General features: G+C 38.9%; 1 long non-coding RNA gene across 8 annotated transcripts in view; it reads right to left on the reverse strand.

Moving 5' to 3' along the window:
* Positions 1-22,501, reverse strand: part of LOC103883086 — a 201,600-nt gene that overhangs the window by 97,104 nt on the left and 81,995 nt on the right. For all 8 annotated transcript variants that reach the window (XR_004183200.1, XR_001901031.2, XR_001901023.3 and 5 more), the window contains 3 exons: positions 7,069-7,226; positions 6,571-6,687; positions 5,560-5,647 (listed from right to left, as the gene is read on the reverse strand). This is a non-coding gene — a long non-coding RNA (uncharacterized LOC103883086). The remainder of the gene's footprint in view (positions 1-5,559; positions 5,648-6,570; positions 6,688-7,068; positions 7,227-22,501) is intronic.

Raw genomic sequence — 22,501 nt, forward strand, 5'->3', positions numbered from 1 at the left:
GCATGATGAGCCATAAAGCCTATGCTCAGAACACTACTAGATTTCCCCACTGGGATCTACCTTTTCAGCTTCTCAGCTCTGGGCAGGTGGGTGAGCAGCTTACTACAAGTCTGCCTTGAATTACCTATACATTTGTAACCAAATCCAGGATGTGTTATACCATAGCTATATGACAACATATTAGGTTACACCTAATGAACAGGGATTCCCTTTTATATACGACCCAAGTGTTTCTCGATTTAGGTCCAGGAGATTGCTGAGTGTATAACAAAATGTGGTGAGTGCCCACTACAATGGTCAGAATCCAAAATGAATATTAGGACAGGGTGGCTGAGGTGACTGGAAGATATACATCAGTAGAATAAAGCAGTGATATGGATGAGAAAGAAGAGATCAAAGGATATCATCATAGTGATTATACCTGAAAGAAAATCTTCTTTTAAATAAGAGTTTTCAAGCGTTACTTTCAAGGCCAAAAAGAAGAAAAATTATCCCAATAGCTATCATTTATCACTGCCATGTGCCAGGTGCTTTTCTAAGATGCATTACATATATTAAAGTACTTTGTCCCCACAACAACCCTATGAAAGAAAAATCGTTATGATCATACCCCTTCTACAGATGAGGAAACTGAGGCACAGAGAAGTGAAGGTCACACAGTTAGTAAATAGCGGAACCAGCTAAAGACTCAGTTAGTTGTGCTCAGAGCCCACTTTCTTGATGACTTCACACACTGCCTTTCAATAAGCAAAGCTAGGGACCTACAATTCTTGGCTTAGCCCATGTATTAATAACACATGCCTGTGTCTGGGTCTCTTAGTTACCCAAGGAAGCAAGGACCCCAGGGTAGCATGGTGGTCCTCCCTAACCTCTCAGCTTCTGAACATCATCCCATCGCCACACACAGGAGGAAACAAGCTCTCTTTCAGGCCATGGTGGGTATAAGGTATGGTCTATGAAAAGGTCCCATTTGGTCCTTTCTGTTTGACCCACTATTAAGCCTCCATAAAGCTTCCTAGTAAAAGAAAAGCTTCCTTAATGAGAAATTCCCCATGATTGCAAACCTGTCATTCTCTCAGGCCAGATTGTCATGGAAACTTTTATGAAGAGGAGCCCAACCCTCTGGTCTTCGGGCAGCAAAAGAATCCACGCAGTTGTTCCATTGTAAAATTATACCAATTTATTCATTGCAACAAGTGAGGCAATGGCACGAGTTTCTTTTACTGATGAACAGAATTAAAACATAATGAGAGGAACACAGTCAGAGTTTAATTTGTCCAACCTCATGCCACTCAGCTAGCCCACATCCTGCAGTCTTCCAACAGCCCAAACAATGCATTTGAAAAATAGGAATCATTGGACCAGAATTATAAAATAATTTTGAGTTGGAAAAAAAATGCATTGCTCTTTAAAATAATACTCAGGCATCTTAGTAAAAATAATAATCGCCTTATATTCTAAAACAGAGTCAGAAAACTATAACTTGCACCAAATCTGGCTTGCAACTCAAAGCTAAACATGATATTTGCATTTTTACATGGTTTCAAAAAAACAATCAAAGGAAGAATGAGATATTAAGACATGTTAAAATTCTATGAAATGTAATACATAATGCATGTAATACATAATGTTTTATTGGAACATAGACACACTCATTCATTTACTTATTGTCTCTGGCTGCTTGCACGCTACAAAGGCTCACAGTCTAAAATATTTACTATCTGGCTCTTTATAGAAAAAGTTGTAGACCCCTTTCTAAAGTGATAAATATATTGCCCTAACAAGTTTCTCACTAACGAATTGTGGAACTGTAGTTTTTAATTGTTAGAAAACAGTGAAGCATTTTATGACTTAGCTCAGTAATTAATTTCTAAAAACCAATTCTAAATAGACATTGGAGCTTATTACTCATTCTAATGATAAGTTGCAAGTTCTTAATTGTTCCAAGGGGTGTTTTTTCTTACACTAAAATGATGTATGACTGATACAAACCAGGAAATTTCTTCAAACGCCTGAGTGAAACAAAGAAAACATCCCATGCACATGCATATTTACTTGGCAGGAACATTTTGCTGCTTAGCTTGAAACCAAAACAACTAAAGCCAGTAAAGACAGAGCACGTGGACTTCGTTCCTGCCTCTTGCTTATTCCAGAATCCTTAATCCACAGAAATTTTTTTGTGCAGCTTTACATTAAGCATTTCAAAAGGAAAACAGGGGAATGGACTTCTTTTGAAAATGTATGGTTTGTTGTTGTTTATGACTACCCTTTGACAGTGGCTAAGTCGTGTATTTATATTTCTCTTTTAAAAAAGGAATATGTCACAGGATTTGACTGTCTTTCTGACCTTTTATATTTCTTGTGCTCAATATATACTTGTAATGTCCTGCAGTCTGCAGATTCACTCTGATTCTCATCCATGCTGCTCCCAAAACACATGCCTCTAAAATTCTTTCAAATCTGGCATCGTCATTTACTTTGAAAGTCAATCCCTAAGCAAAGGCTGGAAAAACACAAAACAGACTCACCAATTATTATTATTCAGGCAACTCCTAGGACTTTACAAATGTGCTGTAATAAATTAACTTTCTTATCTCCCTGAGTTACACAGAAGTTTTAGTTGTATTCAAATGCTAAACTAAGCAACAGATTCTTCATGGGGGGTACTGGCAAGAAAGAAGTCCTCGACTGAGGGCCTGGGAATATGTGGTGCAGTCTCAGGTCTTCTGTGTACGCATTCTATAAACTATGGGAAAGTATGGAAACTTTGCCATAGTTTGAACATGTATGAACAAAATATGAATTAGGACCTTGGAGAAAATGTTCTACTCTTATGTCAAATTCACATTGTTCAAATATGCTTTAGAGTTTTGCAGAATTCTATGGAGACATCTTTCTTGTGATCTTAATCAGAAAATTATTTATGACTCATAGATCCCAAAGACTCCTTTAAACAAGTTTGGGAAGCTGCTGAAGCTCAATCAACATCTTTAAAAGCAGTTCTAAAACATAGTTACGAGGAAATGCAGTATATTTTCCCAAACAAAATAAAAAGTTTTTGTCTCTCCCATTCAACCACTTCAAGAGATATTTACTTTAGTCCAGAAATATATTAGTTGATTTTTATAAGCAGTTTTTAAAAGAAATAGGCCTGAAGAAAATTTATTTAGCCAACAAAAATTTTCCCCGTTCTACTTGAGGTACTTACTAATGCCACTGTTTGCCTTTGCTAGTCGTTACCAGCTCTATCTGAGTCAAAGAAGAGAAATATCTCTCTGCCACAAATCCCAAAAGAAATAAAAAGTGGGGAGAGGCAGAACATATTTAATTAGGCCTAGGCCTGTTGCCTGATTTTCATTAGGCCCCTGCCTGACTCTGATTTGGCCCACTATAAGTCCTTTTAGGCCACTGGGCATGAAGGCCAGTGCTTATTTTCATGGCTGTTTCAATTCATCAAGAAAATCCTTTGAAAGATGAAAGACACTCCACATTTTTTCACCTGTTGTTCTTTCTTATGTGCTTGTCACTTCACTCGCCAAACTCACTTCAAGCCAAACCAAATGCTTTCCAAACCTCTACAGTATGCCTTTGAAGATCTTAAGTTAAGTATTTTCTTATGCTGACCAGTATAGCTTCCAAATAAGGAATAAAAAAATAACGTAGTCCTTAAGTTTTTTTTTTTAATACCAGAAATGTAAAAACACATTCCAGTATGTGGATAAAAGCAAAATTCCACTTCCCCAAGTTTAGAAGTCTTGAGCCAAATACACCTGATGTTCATTACCACACCCACAGCACATTGCTAATATATGACAAAGTTCCAGCAAAGACCATATGCTGTTTTTATTATTGCCACTTCACAAGTTTTCCCAGGCTCACTAGAAAAAGTATTCTACAAGACCAGCCCACTGAGTGGGCTCATCTTACTACACTGATGAAATTTAGTCTGTTATTTACCTGATTAGCAATAAACATCTCTCTTTATTTCCAACAACACAGCAATTAGGGCCCTAATCTGTCACCACTACCTTCAAATTTTGGCTTTCATCAAAAGAAAAGGAATTTGCCAAGAAGGAAAAACACAGCTCTACTTTCAAGCTAAAAATAGTTCTGTCTTCTAGACAATATACACCTTCACACGGCTCCAGCAAACATTGCTTCAAGCAGCCTACAAAGGATATATCAGGAGAAGTACACAATAGGCCCAAGTTTTAAGTACTGGTTTAGCCAAAAGATGCAAACAAGCAAAAGCTGATACAGAAAAGCCAACCCAGGTGATATAAGAGGAAATGAAATCTCTAATCTGTTGATACTTTTTGAGGGGATCAAAAATAGATAAAACCACTGGACATAGTCGATACATCTAAATTTCCAGAAACTTTTTATAAGCCTCTCTACCAAAGGCTTAATTAAAAAGTTGTTATGAAGGTTACATTACATATTTATTCTTAGGCAGAAAACCAACTAAAAACCAAAGAACAAAGTAGAGGCAGTTCCCTAGGTGGATCTTATTTAGCATCGCCATAGATTATCTAAAAGATGACAACGATGATTGTCGTTACCATTATAATTACTTATTATAATTATTTCATGTCCTATATGCTATACCAAGCACTTTATGTACATAATTATTAGGTAGGTAATGTTTTCTCAATTTTACAGAAGAATCTGAGGTTCTGAGATGTTAGGTAACTTGTCCAAAGACACACTGTTAGCAAGTGATGCCAAACTGAAGGTAATCAATTAAACTAATCCACCAGTGAATTCATTTTTCTGAAGTTTTCACAATGACGAAGTCATTTATTTGCTTATCTATGAGACAGGGTCTCACTCTGTCATCCAGGCTGGAGTGTATTGGCACAATCACGGCTCATTGCAGCCTCGAACTCCCACACAAGCAATCCTCCCACCTCAGCTTCCCTAGTAGCTGGGACAACACGTGCACACCACCGTGCCTGGCAAATATTTTATTTTTTTTGTAAAAATGATGTCTCCCTGTATTGCCCAAGCCAGTCACAAACTCCTGGACTCAAGCAATCCTCTCTCCTCAGCCTCCCAAAGTGCTTGGATTGCAGGAGTAAGCCACCATACCTGGCTGACACAGTCACTTAGATATCTGTTAATGTTTTTTAAAAACGAAAACAAAAAAACACACGACTTTATTTCTGTAAGGCATAGCAAATAAGAAAGAAGTAATGGTTCCCTTACCTCAAGGGGACTAGAAATTTTTCAAGGATCAGTTCAATTCTTGCTCACTCCTGATGTATATCAAATATGAGAAAAGTTAATTCATTCAATGGATATCTAGTACAAGTACCTACTATGGACCAGGCAGTATATGTCTATCCTAAACTTGATTGTGGAAAAGAAATGAAAGGATTTGTCCATATCTATCAGAATGTTCCATCTACAGCTTGAGTTTGCCCAGTTCTCATCAGCCTATGAGAACAAATAAGGTTGCATTAATCAGTTAACCCAGATTTCATGGCTTTCCCTGGGATGCAGCCATCAATCAAGCACTGCCCAAGTAGTTCTGGTAAATCCCTGGGTGCATCTCACCTGTGATAATGAACAAGCCTTGTCAGATACCATGTGGCTTCCAATTCCTCTTGCCCTTTTCCGGCCCTCTCCAAGGACATTGTTGAAACTGGAAGATAAGCCCTTTCTCTTTAGATTGTACTACATTCTGTTAGAGAGATCTCAAGTAATCTTACTGGTACTTCCAGTATCCAACAGTTTTAGCAAAACAACTCATTTAGTATTCATTTATAACTTTACCCTCAACTCTCTGAAAGACTGAGACATGCTCTAAAGGGAGGCCAGAAATGGAGACAAATCTGAGTCATAGACACCACACCATTCTCAGAATAGCCCCCCTCCTCTGATGACTAAGACTTATTACTGGATCAAGCTGTCACCCCTAACTTCCTCACCTCTTATAATAATTATCTCCTAGGATGATCTTAAATCCTTGTACAAACAGACTTCTGACAGGCTGTGCCCACCAGTAATTATAACATGTTCAGAACATGGCTGAACATCAGTGGGAGCCACTGTGTAGGTTTATTGCTGTGTTCAAACACCCACTCCCCAACACATATACCCCTTACTAAGAAACAAACACTTTGAGGGTGAAAGGGGGTGCTAAAGATGAAATTAAATTATCCTTGCATTCTGATATGGCTTATTTGGGAGCTCTGGTGGGCAGTCAGGATACAGCATACTTTCTGGGTAGGTAGACCACCAAGAGACAATGATTACGGTCAATACAAGAACAGCCTGTGTAGAATTACAAGGATAAATTAAGTTCAGGCAGATTGGCTCTAAATGGAGATTTGGTGGATGAACAGGAATTATCCACAAAAAGCACAAAGCATTACCGATCTATTTTTATGGCCACTAACAGAGTATAAGTTTAGGGAGTGTAAGTCTAAATTCCTCATATCTGAAAACAACAGTCTTCTGACACAGACAGTTGGTGCCTCACCCATATTCCCTGACTCACTCCTGTAGCATTGGTTGCCTACTGCTTTGGCAGACAGTTCACTTCACAAACCAATGAGTTCCTACCTCAAGCATTTGTGTCTCTTTGACTCTGGACTTCCTCTGCCTGAAGAGCATGTGCTGCCCATATCCAGGTAGGCCAGAAATAGTGGGGAGTTAATTTATCCAGACATAAACTTCAACCTGTAAAAGATGGAAAATGGTAAATAAATGTCCCAGCTTCCTTACCCCTTGTAGCAACTACAGTTTCTTAGAGGGTCTCCAGCAGGATTGAGTCCCAGGTACCCACGGTGGTAACCACTCCTGAATGCACTCTCTTTTGACTTTTCACAGGTCTCCATCCCATAATCCTACTCCTTCATGGTGCTTCCAGGGACCCCTTCAAAAATAAACTACTTGCCCCCAAATCCTTGTTTCAGGATCTGATTCAGAGAGAATCCAAACTAAGACATCTTTTTTCTGTAAGAATTATCTCAAATATGAATTAACCCACTGTGCTTCTCCACAATAAAACAAAGAGTTTTAAAGAAAGGAAAACTAATTTCAGAAGCTTGAGAACCTTACCTGTACCCAACTGCATCATTTTAAAAGTGACTGAAGTTCAGGACTAAGGAAACGCAAAAGCTTCCACGCAGGTTCCCATTGCAGAGAAGAAAGCTTGAGTTTGTCAGGGCAGGTAAAGGGAGAGAAAGAGAAACCTCTTCTTCTCAATTTTATCCTCACTTTCAATGCAATGCAAACAAAAGACACAAAATAAAGGTCACCTCTGAGAAGAGCATTACAAACAAATCTGAGAATATAATTTGATTTTTCAAAATCAAACTATAGGGCAGGGCCAAGATGGCCAAAAACTAGAAGCAGTGGTGATCCAAGGCTCCCATCAAAAAGAACCAAAACAGCATGTGAATCCTGCACAGCAACTGAGGTATCCAGGTTCTGTCATCAGAACTGACTAGGCAGCTGGCGTGACCCACGGAGAGGAAGGAAGGGCAGTGTGGTGCAGTAGCCCACCTTAGAGCCACACAGGGCAGGGGAGCCCCCATCCCCAGCCAAAGGAAGCAGTGAGTGAGCATATTACCCAGCCTAGGAAACCATGCTTTTTCCATGGAACTGTGCAACCCACATACTGGAAGATCCCACTCGTAAGCCCATCACCAGGGCCTTGGATCCTAGTCATGGAGTCATATAGATTCTCAGCACCCACTTGGCTGGAATCTGGCTAAGCCTGGCGAGTTCCTGGAGGGAGGCGCAGCCATCACCACAGCTGCGGCTGCCTGTTGTCTAAGCCACCTGAGCTCCTCGGGGGAAGCATGGCAGCCATCACTGCAGCTGCTAGCCACCTAACACACTAAGCTCCAGAAGGGGTAAGGGCAGTACCCATCACTATAGCTCCAGGCTGTGTTTTCCCCTGCTGGAGCCAGGGAGCCTGGATAGCTTGGTCCCAAGAGGTATTCCTCCAAGCCCAGCACACCAGCTGTGGCAGACAGACTGCCTCTTCAGGACGGACCCTGACCCATCCCTCCTGACTAGGTGGGGCCTCCCTGCAGGAACTCCAGCCAGGGGCTCAGGGGTAGAACTCTGATCTCCCTGGGCCTGAGCCCCTATGGGGAGGGTGGCCATAGTATCCATGGACCAACAGACTTAGTCTTTCCTCCTCCTAGCTCTGGAGAATCTTGGCATTCAGATGAGTGGGTTTCCCCCAAGAGCAGCACACCCCCTCCACCAAAGGACAGCCAAAGTACTTCCTTAAATGGGTCCTGCTTCCCATGCCAACTGGGTGAGACCTCCCCCTACAAAACAGGGTGGTCAGACACCCTATACAGGAGCATTCCTATTGGCATCAGGTTGGTGCCCCTCAAGGTCAGAGATACCAGAGGAAAGAGCAGACATCCATCCTTGCTGTTCTCCAACCTCCTCAAGTGACATTTCTAGGCATGGGAGCAGATTAATACGGCCTGAAGTGAACCCCCAGCAAACCACAGTAGCCCTACAGAAGAGGGGCCTAACTATAGAAAGAAAAACAAAAAAGCAGAGAGCAACACAACAGCATCAACAAAAAAAGTCCCCACAAAAACCTCATCCAAGGGTCGGCAGCCTCAAAGATTGAAACTAGAAAAACTCATGAAGATGAGAAAGAATAAAAAAAAAAACCACCACTGAAAAACCCAAAGGCCAGAGTGACTCTTCTCCTCCAAATGATTGTGACACCTTTCCAGTAAGGACACAGAACTGGACAGAGGATGAGATGGACAAATTGACAGAAGTATGCTACAGAAGGTGGGAAATAACAAAATTCACTGAGCTAAAGGAGCATGTTCTAACCCAATGCAAAGAAGCTAAGAACCATGATAAAATGTTACAGGAGCTGCTAACTAGAAAAAACCAGTTTAGAAAGGCACATAAATGACTTAATGGAACTAAAAAACACAGCATGAGAACTTCATGAAGCACACACAAGATAGCTGAATCAATCAAGCAGAAGAAAGAATATCAGAGATTGAAGATTATCTTGTTAAAATAAGGCAGGTAAACAAGATTAGAGAAAAAAGAATGAAAAGGAATAAACAAAACTTCTGAGAACTATGGGGCTATGTAAAAAGACTGAACCTATGACTGATTGGAGTACCTGAAAGAGATGCGGAGAATGGAAGCAAGTTGGAAAACACTCTTAAGAATATTATCCAGGAGAACTTCAACCTAGCAAGACAGGCCAACATTCAAATTCACGAAATACAGAGAACCCTACTAAGATACTCTATGAGAAGATCAACCCCAAGACACATAATCATCAGATTATCCAAGTGGAGGTGAAGGCGAAAATGTTAAGAGCAGCTAGAGAAAAAGGCCAGGTCACCTACAAAGGGAAGCCCATCAGACTAACCGCAGACCTCTCAGTAGAAACTCTATAAGCCAGAGGAGATTGGGGGCCAATATACAAGATTCTTAAAGAAAATAATTTTTAACTCAGAATATCGTATCCAGCCAAACTAAACTTCATAAGTGAAGGAGAAATAAAATCCTTTTCAGACAAACAAATGCTGAGGGAATTCATCACCACTAGGCCTGCCTTGTAGAGCTCCTGAAGGAAGCACTAAATATGAAAAGGAAAAACCTGTACCAACCACTGCAAAAACACCAAAATATAAAGGCCAATGACACTATGAAGAAACTGCATCAACTAGTGTGCAAAAATAACCAGCTAGCATTATGATGACAGGATCAAATTCACAAGTAACAATATTAACTTTAAATGAAAATGGGCTAAATGCCCCAATTAAAAGACACAGAATGGCAAATTGGATAAAGAGTCAAGACCCATCAGTGTACTGTATTCAAGAGACCCAAAACCCATACAAAGACACAAATAGGCTCAAAATAAAGGGATGGAGGAAAATTTACTAAGCAAATGGAAAGTAGAAAAAAGAAGGGGTTGCAATCCTAGTTTCTGACAAAACAGACTTTAAACCAACAAAGACCAAAAAAGACAAAAGCATTACATAATAGTAAAGGGATCAATTCAACAAGAGGAGCTAACTATCCTTAGTATATATGCACCCAATACAGGAGCATCCAGATTAATAAAACAAGTTCATAGATACCTACAAAGAGACTTAGACTCCCACACAATAATAGTGGGAGACTTTAACACCCCACTGTCAATATCAGACAAATCAATGAGGCAGAAAATTAACAAGGATATTCAGAAATTGAACTCAGCTCAGGATCAAGTGGACCTAACAAATATCTACAGAACTCTCCACCCCAAAACAAAAGACTATACATTCTTCTCAGTGCCACATGGCACTTACTCTAAAATTGACCACATAATAGGAAGTAAAACACTCCTCAGCAAATGAAAAGAGAATGGAAATCATAACAGTCTCTCAGGCCACAGTGCAATCCAATTAGAACTCAAGATTAAGAAACTCACTCAAAACCACACAACTACATGGAAATTGAACAACCTGCTCCTGAATGACTCCCGGGTAAATAATGAAATTAAGGCAGAAATCAAGAATTTCTTCAAAATCAACAAGAACAAAGAGACAACATACCAGAATCTCTGGGATACAGCTAAAGCAGTGTTAAGAGGGGAATTTAGGCCAGGTGCAGTGGCTCACACCTATAATCCCAGCACTTTGGGAGGCTGAGGTGGGTGGATCAGGAGGTCAGGAGTTCAAGACCAGCCTGGCCAAGATAGTGAAACCCTGTCTGTACTAAAAATACAAAAATTAGCTAGGCATGGTGGCACGTGCCTGTAATCCCAGCTATTCGGGAGGCTGAGGCAAGAGAATCCCGTGAACCTGGGAGGCAGAGGTGCAGTGAGTTGAGATTGTGCTACTGCACTCCAGCCTGGATGACAGAGCAAGACTCTGTCTCAAAAAAAAAAAAAAGAAGAAGAAAATTTATAGCACTAAATGCCCATATCAGAAAGCTAGAAAGATCACAAACTGACACCCTGACATCACAATTAAAAGAACTAGAGAAGCAAAAGCAAACAAATCCAAAGGGAGCAGAAGACAAGAGATAACTAAGATCAGAGCAGAACTGAAGGAGATAGAGACATGAAAAATGCTTCAAAAAATCAATAAATCCAGGAGCTTGTTTCTTGAAAAAATTAATAAAATAGGCCACTCGCTAGACTAATAGAGAAGAAAAGAGAAGAATCAAATAGACACAATAAAATATGATAAATGGGATATCACCATTGACCCCAGAGAAATACAAACTACCATCAGAGAATACTGTAAACACCTCTATGCAAATAAACTAGAAAATCTAGAAGAAATGGATAAATTCCTGGACACATACACCCTCCCAAGACTAAACCAGGAAGAAGTCAAAGCCCTGAGTAGACCAATAACAAGTTCTGAAGTTGAGGCACTAATAAACAACCTACCAACCAGAAAAAGCCCATGACCAGATGGATTCACAGCTGAATTCTACCAGAGACACAAAGAAGAGCTAGTACCATTTCTTCTGAAACTATTCCAAACAATTGAAAAGGAGCGACTCTTTTATGAGTCACTCATTTTATGAGGACAGCATCATCCTGATACCAAAACCTGGCAGAGACACAACAACAAAAAAGAAAACTTCAGGCCAATATCCCTGATAAGCATCATGCTAAAATCCCCAATAAAATACTGGCAAACTGAATCCAGCAGTGCATCAAAAAGCTTATCTACCAAGATCAACTGAGCTTCATCCCTGGGATGCAAGGCTGGTTCAACATATGTAAATCAATAAAAGTAATCCATCACATAAACAGAACCAATGACAAAAGCCACATGATTATCTCAATAGAAGCAGAAAAGGCCTTCAATAAAATTTAACATCTCTTCAGGTTAAAAACTCTCCATAAACTAGGTATTAATGGGACATATCTCAAAATAATATGAACTATTTATGACAAACCCACAGCCAATATCATGTAGAATGGGAAAAAGCTGGAAGCATTCCCTTTGAAAACCAGCACAAGACAAGGATGCCCTCTCTCACCACTCCTATTCAACATAGTATTGAAAGTTCTGGCCAGGGCAATCAGGCAAGAGAAAGAAATAAAGCATATTCAAATCAGAAGAGAGGACGTCAGACTGTCTCTGTTTGCAAACAAGATGATCCTATGTTTGGAAAACCCCATCGTCTCAACTCAAAAGCTCCTTAAGTTGATAAGCAGCATCAGCAGAGTCTCAGGATACAAAATCAATGTGCAAAAGTCACAATCATTTCTACACACCAACAATATACAAGCAGAGAGCCAAATCATGAATGAACTCCCATTCACAATTGCTACAAAGAATAAAATACCTAGGAATTCAGCTAACAAGGAACATGAAGGACCTCTTCAAGAACTACAAACCATTGCTCAAAGAAATGAGAGGATACAAACAAATGGAAAAGCAATCCATGCTCTTGGATAGGAAGAATCAGTATCATGAAAATGGCCCTACTGCCCGAGGTAATTTATAGATTCAATGCTACTCCCATCAAACTACCATTGACATTCTTCAGAGAATTAGAAAAAATTACTTAAAAATTCATATGAAACCAAAAAAGAGCCTGTATAGCCCAGAAAATCCTAAGTAAAAAGAACAAAGCTAGAGGCATCACACTACCTGACTTCAGACTATTACTACAAGGCTCCAGTAACCAAAACAGCATGGGACTGATACCAAAACAGACATATAGATCAATGGAACAGAATAGAGTCCTCAGAAATAAGACCACACACCTACAATTATCTTGTCTTTGACAAACCTGACCAAAACAAGCAATGGGGAAAGGATTCCCTATTTAATAAATGGTGCTAGGAAAACTAGCTAGCTATATGCAGAAAACTGAAGCTGGACCCCTTCCTTACACTTTATACAAAAATTAACTCAAGATGAATTAAAGACTTAAATATAAAACCTAAAACCATAAAAACCCTACAAGAAAACTAGGCAATACCATTCATGACATAGGTATGGGCAAAGACTTCATGACGAAAATGCCAAAAACAATTGCAACGAAGGCAAAAACTGACAACTAGGACCTAACTAAACTAAAGAGCTTCTGCACAGCAAAATAAACTATCATCATAGTGAACAGACAACCTACAGAATGGGAGAAAATTTTTGCAATCTACTCGTCTGACAAAGGGCTAATATCCAGAATTTACAAGGAACTTAAACAAGTTTACAAGAAATAAACAAACAACCTCATCAAAAAGTGGGCAAATGACATGAACAGACACTTCTCAGAAAAAGACATTAATGTGGCCAACAAACATATGAAAAAAAGCTCAACATCACTGATCATTAGAAAAATGCAAATCAAAACTACAATGAGATACCATCTCATGCCAGTCAGAATGGCAATTACTAAAAAGTCAAGAAACAACAGATGCTGTTGAGGCTGTGGAGAAATAGGAATGCTTTTACCCTGTTGGTGGGAATGTAAATTAGTTCAATCATTGTGGAAGACAGTGTGGTGATTCCTTGAGGATCTAGACCTGGAAATACCATTTGTCCCAGCAATCCCATTACTAGGTATATACCCAAAGGAATATAAATCATTATCTTATGAAGATACACACACACATATGTTTATTGTGGCACTATTCACAATAGCAAAGACATGGAAGCAACCCAAATGCCTATCAATGATAGACTAAATAAAGAAAATGTGGTACATATACACAATGGAATATTGTGCAGCCATAAAAAGTAATGTGATCATGTCCTTTGCAGAGACATGGGTGAAGCTGAAAGTCATCATCCTTAGCAAACTAACACGGAAACAGAAAACCAAACACCACATATTCTCACTCATAGTGGGAGTTGAACAATGAGAACATACGGACACAGGGAGGGTAACAGCACACACCAAGACCTTTCAGCCTGGGGCAAGGGGAGGGAGACCATCAGGACAAATAGCTAATGTACGCAGGGCTCGAAACCTAGGTGACAGGTTGTTAGATGCAGCAAACCACCATGGCACATGTATACCTATGTAACAAACCTGCATGTTCTGCACATGTACTCTGGAACTTAAAGTAAAAATTTTTTTAAAAATCAAATTATAGCAATGTTGCATTCATTGAATGTAGTAACTACACCTCTAAAAAAAGTCATTTTTGCAGACCCTGCTACCTGTCAGCCCATCATATGACCTGCTCCTTGCTCCAGCCACTACCAATCTGAGGTTCCCACCATGGACACTCCCATTCCCAGGGAGAGATGCCAGATCCCTAGCCAGCTTCTGAAGGAGGCAAGGACCCAGTTGTCCAGCTGATCCAGGAAGAGGACAGGAGTGAGCAGGCAGCCTGGGCAGCCCCTTATCTCAGAGGAGTTTGGGGGAATGAGGCACAGGACTGGGAGTGGTACTCAGGTTTTTGGCCTATCCAAGGAAGATCTAAGTTTTATGGTGCCTGAAGTTTGTACAATTTGGTAGACTTTAAGAAAAATAATAGCTCTGTAGATAGAAGTCCTATATGGATCTCACCGGGCTAAAATCAAGAGGCCACAAGATGGCTAACTATAGACATCAGACACCTGCCCTCTTCAGAAAGAATAAGAATTGTGAATAATCACATCTCAAATAGGACATCTAAGAGAGAACACTAGAATCCAACATAGAGCTCAAGGAAAATACCTGAGGCACAGAAGGGGAAGGAAGCAAGCAGGTGGCTCAACCAAGATCAAACAATAGCAAGGGGATTGGTATTGTGGAGAAAAGGTAAGTGAGAAAGCTTTAGTTGTCCACATCCCTGCCACAGACTGTTGTTATCTGAACCACAGGAGAGTTTCTCTACCCACATGAACCCTGACACTAGCATGAGCAGTGATCTGGAGACCCTGCAAGAGCATTGCACCCAACAGAGAACTCGCCCTGTGTCATTCAAACCCTGCTGAGACATGATCAGCTGTGGCAGGGACCCATTTGGGGAGTAGCTATCATGGAACGGCATCTTGCTCTGGGAAGACAGCCCCTGTATCTCCACATCCTGGGAGCTCCCACCGACATTCACCAGGACCCACTCAGAAGGCTATAGCAGCACAGCACTGGCTGGACCCAAAGGTACTGCAGGGTCTCTAGTACTCTAGCTCACAAGGAGTAGTGCTCCCCAGGGAAAAAGACGGTGTCATGTAGCAAAAGGCAGCCCCTGGGACAAAGGAAACCAAAAAATGTACTTTCCAGAGCCTGAAAACTCCCTACCTTGGGCTGTGTGAAGAGACCCTGCCCCCAGCAGTGGCCCAAACTGCTAGCTGTGACATCTAGCAGTCACATCTCCAAAAAGTGACATCCTCTTTACCAGTGAAGTAGCCTCTGGGCTCAGGCTCTTGCACAGAGAATAGGAATGCTCCTCTCCCTCCACACACCCACTCCTACTGCTGCTGGAGGCTTGTCCAAGGGAGAGCTGGAAGGTTACCTGTCTAGGATGGTGAGTGGTGACTCTCACCCCAACCCCCCATGGCAGCTTGGCTCTCATGCCTGGGCTTGTGCATGAGGCAGTGCCCCTCCCCTCCCTCTGTGTGGCACTACACAACTGCTGCAACAAAGAGAAGAGCTTGAGAGTGGCATGTCTGGGGATGTTGGGAGCAGCCCTGCACTGCAGCCAGCACCAACATCAGCTTGCACTGCTCAGGACACAGAGGGTCCGCCCACCACTGCCACCATGATAGTGCATGACACCCTGGTTTCCCAGGCACCAAAGAATCTGTTAACCCCCCCAGCCTGCCACTGCCACTACTGGAATCCATGCAAGCCACCTGAAGGCCCACCATAGGCCTACTGGGAACTGCCAACACAGATGCCAGCATACACCACCCTGGGCAAAAAGACAGGCATGTTCAGCCTACTACTACTATTACTGAAGCCTAAAGCCTGGCCCACATGGCTTACCAGTCTCCAGCACAACTTCATCAAAGCCTCCACTAATAAATGCACCCTAACCCTCCGTGTAAATGCAAGAAAGCACTAACACTGTTTATAGTCAAAGAAATCATACAGAGAATACAGTATTGCACATACCCAGAATCAAAGCCAATGCGCCTTGCCTAACCAACACCACAGAGTCATCTTCAGGAAAAAGTCTTCCACTATGAAAGCAAATAGAAAAACAGAAAGAAGTGACTGTTACAGCAGATGTGCAAATATCAATGTAAGGATACAGGAAACATGAAAAAGCAAGGAAATATGATACCTGAAAAGGAACATAATAATTGTCCAGAAATTGATCTTAATTAAAAATAAAACTTCAAAATTCTAGATAAAGAATTCAAAATATTAATTTTCAAGAAGTCAGTGAAATGAAAGAGAATTTGGAAAAACAATACAAACAAATCAGGAAAATAATTCAGGATTGTTATCTCTCACTGTATACAAAAAATTATCAAAAAGATAGGTATTGACTGTTTTTAAACAGAACCTAATAGAAATTCAAGAAGAAATATAAAATACATTTGAAAGCTTAAACAACAGACTAGATTAGGCAAAAGAAAGAATCTTAGAACTTGAGCACAGGTTTTTTTTTTTTAAATAACCCAGTTGGACAAAAATAAAGAAACAAACATTGAAAAACTGAGCAAGGCCTTTATGACATTTGGTACAACATAAAGTGACCAAATATATGAATTATTAGTATCCCAAGAATAAATAGGCACAATGAAAGGATTAGAAAATACATTTACCAAAAGAATAGATGAAAACTTTCCAAGTCTAGCAAGAAATTTAGACATTCAGATAAAGGAGGCTAAATGATCCTAAGGAAGATACAATGCAAAAAGGCCTTCTCCAATGCATATTATAATCAGACTGTCAAAATAAAGAGCAAATCTTAAAACAGGAAGAGAAAACACCTAGACAGTTATAAGGGAATCCCTATGAGACTAACAGCAAATTTCTCAGCAGAAACCTTACAGACCAGAAGAGAATGGGATAGTATATTCAAAGTGCTGAAAGAGAAGAAAAACTGGCAGCCAAGAATACCATATCCACCAAGTAATCCTTCATAAGTGAAGGAGAAATAAAATATTTATCAGACAAGCAAATGCTGAGGGAATTCATTATCACTAAACTGGTTCTATGAGAAATGCTCAAGGGAATCCTAAACCTGGAAGTGAAAGGATGACATTTACCATCATGAAAATACACAAAATTATAAAACTCACTAGTAAAGCAATCACACAAAGAAGGAAAGAGAAAGGACTCAAATGGTATCACTATAGAAATTCACCAAACCACGATGACAAACAATAAGAGAAAAACAAAAGAGCAAAGAATACAAAAAACAACCAGAAAACAGCTAACAATATGACAGGAACAAAGCCACACATATCCTTGAACATAAGCAGATTAAAGGATCCACATAAAAGACATAGAATAGACTTTTTTAAATGATACAACCATATTCTGCTTAGCAGCATATACACCTATCAGCATACAGACTGAAAAAGCCCACCTTACCAGTAAAGACACATATAGACTGAGAAAGTAAAGGAATGGGAAAAGATGTTCCACGCAAACAAAAACCAAAAGCAAGCAGGGATATCTGTACTTATATCAAGCTAAGCTGACTTTAAGTCAAGAACAGGAGAAAACAAAAAAGAAGGGAATTATATGAAGATAAAAGAATCAATGCAGCAAGAATATATAACAATTCTAAATATATATGTGCTCAACACTGGAGAACTAGATTCATAAAACAAATATTACTAGATCTATATACAGAGATAGACTGCAATATAATAGTGAGGGACTTCAACACCCCATTTTCAGCATTAGACAGATCATCTAGACAGAAAATCAATAAAAAAAATAAATTGAATTTAAACTAGACTTTAGAACAAGTGAACCTAACAGACATTTTCAGAGCATTCTATCCAACAACTGCAGAATACACATTCTTCTCATCAGCACATGGAACTTTACCAAAATAGACCATATGTTAGGCCACAAAACAAGTCTCAACATATTTTTAAAAATCAAACTCATATCAAGTATCTTCCCAGGTCACAATGGAGTAAAACTAGAAATTAACCCCAAGAGGAACTTTGGAAACTATATGAATACATGGAAATTAAACAACATGCTTCTGAATAACCACTGGGTCAAAGAATAAATTAAGATGCAAATTTTAAAAAATTCTTGAAACAAATGAAAATACAAATACAACATACTGAAACCTGAAGAATACAGCAAAAGCAGTGCTAAAAGGAAAGTTTATAGTAATAAATGCCTACATCAAAAAAGTAGAAAGATGACAAATTAACAATCTAACAAGACACCTCAAGAAACTGGAAAAGTAAAATCAAACCAAACTCAAAATAATTAAGACCAGAGAAGAACTAAATGAAATAGAGACTTAAAAATAAAAGATCAATGAAATGAAAAATTGATTCTTCAAAAAGATAAAAACAATCGATAAACCACTAGCTAGATTAATCAAGAAAAGTGAAAGAAGACCCAAATAAACAAAATAAGACACGAAAAAAGGGGCAGTACAATTAATATGACAGAAATTTTAAAAAATCATCACCAACTATGAAAAACAACTATCCACTGACAAACTGAAAAACCTAGAAAAAAAAATGAATAAATTCCTGGAAACATACAATCTACCAAGATTGAATCAGGAAGACATGTAAAATCTAAACAGACCAATAATGAGTATTATTATTGAATCAGTAACAAAAGGCTCCCAATAGAGAAAATCCCAAGACAGGATGGATCCACAGTCAAATTCACCCAAATGTGCAAAGAAGAACTAATACCAATCCCCCTGAATCTATTCCGAAAAGCCAAAGAGGAGGGAATTCTCCCTAATTTATTCTATGAGGCTAGCATCACACTAATACCTAAAATGGACAAGGAGAAAAAAGCAACAAAAGGAAAAAAGAAAAGAAAAGAGAGAGAGAGAAAAAGGAAGGAAGGAAGGAAGGAAGGAAGGAAGGAAGGAAGGAAGGAAGGAAAAGAAAGAGAAGAAAGAAAGACAGGCAAGAGAGAGAGAGAAAGGAACAAGACAAGGATGTCCACTTTCATTATTCTTATTCACGATAGTATTGGAAGCCATAGCCAGAACAATCAGGCAAGATAAGTGAATAAAAGGCATCCGAATTAGAAAATAGGAAATCAAATTATCCCTTTGTGCTGATGATATGATCTTATACCTAGAAAAACCTTAAAACTCCACAAAAAAACTCAGATTTGGTAAATGAATTCATTAAGTTGCAGTATACAAGATTAATGTACAAAAATCAGTAGCATTTCTATATAGCAATAACGATCTAGCTGAGAAGAAAATCAAGAAGGCAATTCCATTTACAATAGCTACAAAAAAAAAAAAAAACCTAGTAATAAATTTAACCAAGGCGGTGACTGATCTCTACAAGGAAAACTACAAAACAATGATGAAAGAAATTGAAGACGAGGCACAGTGGCTCATGCCTGTAATCCCAGCAGTTTGAGAGGCCAAGGAAGGAGGATCATTTGAGCCCAGGAGTTCAAGACTAGCCTGGGCAACATAGTAAGACCCTGCCTCTACAAAAAAAAATTCTTTATCAGCTGAGCATGGTGGCATATAAGCTACTTGGGAGGTTTGGGCAGAAAGATTGCCTAAACCCAGGAAGTCAAAGCTGCAGTGAGCTGTGATTGTGCCACTGCACTCCAGCCTGGGTGACAACGCAGGAGTTAAAAAAAAAAAGAAAAAGGAGAAAAAAAAAAGAAATCAAAGAGGACATCAAAAAACAAACAAAAAATATCCCATGTTCATGAATTGAAATAATTAATATTATTTAAAATAACCATATTGCCCAAAGCAATCTACAGATTCAGTGCAATCCCTAACAAAATACCAATGCCATTCTTCACAGAATTAGAATGTGACTAGACTCCTAAGATTCATGTGGAACCAAAGGAAAAAAAAAGCCTGAATAGCCAAAGCAATCCTAAGCAAAAAGAATAAATCTGAAGGCATCACATTACCTGACTTCAAAATATATTATAAGACTATGGTAACTAAAACAGCCTGGTATTGGTATAAAATTAGACATATGAACCAATGGAGCAGAATAAAGAACTTAGAAATAAAGCCACATATTTACAAACAACTGATCTTTGACAAAGCTGACAAGAAATTACACTGGGGAAAAGAAATCTTGTTCAATAAATGGTGTTGAGAAAGTTTGATAGCCACATGCAGAAGAATAAAACTGAACCACTATATCTCTCACTACATACAAAAAAAAAACAACTCAAAATGGATTGTTTAAGCCTTTAGGCTTAAATATAAGACCCCAAACTATAAAACTGCTAGCAGAAAAACCTAGGGGAAAACTCTCCTGGACATTGATCTAGGCAAAAAATTTATGACTAAGACATTAAAGCACAGGCAACAAAAACAAAAATGACAAATGGGACTTAATTAAACTAAAATGCTTCTGCACAGATAAAGAAATAATCAACAGAGTGAACAGACAACCTGTTGAATGAGAGAAAATATTTGCAAACTATCAGACAGGAGACTAATACCCAAAATATACAAGGAACTCAAACAACAGGAAAAAACAAACAATCCCATTAAAAAGTGGGCAAAGGACATGAATAGACATCTCTCAAAAGAAAACATACCACATGGCCAATAGGTATATGAAAAAATGCTCAACATCAGTAATCATTAGGGAAATGTAAGTCAACACCACAAGGAGATATCATCCTATCCCAGTCAGAATGGCTATTACTAAAAAGACAAAAAATAACAGATGTTGGTGAGGATGCAGAGAAAAGGGAACTCTTATACACAGTTGGTGGGAATGTGAACTAGTCCAGCCACTATGAAGAACAATATGGAGAGTTCTCAAAATACCGAAAATAGAATTACCACTACATCCAACAATCCCACTACTAGGTATCTACACAGAGGAAAAGGGTATCAAAGGGTACTTGCACTCACATGTTTATTATAGCACTATTCATAATAGAAAGGCCTGGAATCAATTTAAATGTCCCTCAGTGCGTGAATGAATAAACAAAATGTGGTACACCATGGAGTACTATTCAGTCATTAAAAAAATGAAATCATGTCATTTGCAGTAACAAGAATGGAACTGATGGTAATTATCTTAAATGAAATAGATAAATATCACATATATTTATACACATAAATACTTATCCAAAAAGATATATATCACACGTTCTCGCTTATATGTGGGATCTAAAAAATTTGATCACATGGGGATAGAGAGTGGAAAAATAGATAACAGATGCTAGGAAGAGTGATTGGGGCTAAAGGGGAAGGATGAAGAGAAGTGGGTTAAAGGGTACAGGGTACAAACATAGAGTAAGATTGTAGGAATAAAAGCAATGTTTGATAGCTGAGTAGGGTGATTCTACTTAATAAAAATGTTTTGTTCTTGGGCGATGAACACCCTAAATACCCTGACTTGATCAGTATGTATTATATACCTGCAACAAAATTTTACATATACCTCATAAAGTTGTACAAATAAAAATAATAAAATTTTAAAACTCATAATTATTCAACAATGAATGTTTGTAAGACTAGGATTCCCAAGCCAGGGATGTGGGAAAATGGGAGAAAAGAAAGGAAATGTACTACAAAAGTCAAAGATGAATAATTTACAATCCTGGCTTCAAATAAGTCAGAGGCTGTAGAAGAAAAAGTAATAACAACAAATAACTAAAATTAATGAAGTGTTGTTACTAAGTACTAGTGCCATGGAGAAGGAAGCAACACCAACTTTCAGCAAATATTTATTGAATGAATGAACTAACTCTATCAATGGAAGGTATCTTTGTGGTGAATTTTTTAAAGATTAGCAGGTCTTTGCCTGAAGAAAGGATGAAGGAACATTTCAGGTAAAAGGAATAATATACAACTAGAAAAGATCCAGAGTATATGATCAGTCTAGAAAATCAACGATTCTCAAATTGGGTGATACGTTGGAATTACCTTGGAAACTTAAAAAAAAGTGTGGCCTGGATCACACCCCCCAAAATTTTGACTTCCTTGGTATGGGGAGACGCCTGAGTATTTGTGTATTTTATACTTCCCCAGGTGCTTCTAATATGCAGCAAAGTTTAAGAACCACTAGTGGATGATCCTGCAAATTTCTTTAATTCTGGTTTGTTGACTTTCCTCCCATAACAATACACATTAAATCTTTAACTAAGTCACAAAGTTAGAGCATGACAAGTTCCAACAAATTCACTGGGGCCTTTTTGTCCTGTGTTGTCTATTCTCTCCTCTACAGAAATTAAATGACTCTAAATTAGCCCCATGACGATGATGGGCAGCCATAAAATCTGAACAAAGGGGATGATTGGGTCTTCTCAGTCCACTCCCATAGCCTGTCATGTGCCCATACTCAACTAGACGATCTTACAGTGGCACAAAGGTATGGATTCTACCCTTCTCTCATTCCAGTCCATCCCCTCAGCTCCCATATTTCTGAGGCTTTCACTGTAACAAGGTATTATACATTGTATGGAG

This window comes from Papio anubis, chromosome 4 (genome assembly GCF_008728515.1).
Source record: "Papio anubis isolate 15944 chromosome 4, Panubis1.0, whole genome shotgun sequence".
Lineage (NCBI taxonomy): Eukaryota > Metazoa > Chordata > Mammalia > Primates > Cercopithecidae > Papio > Papio anubis.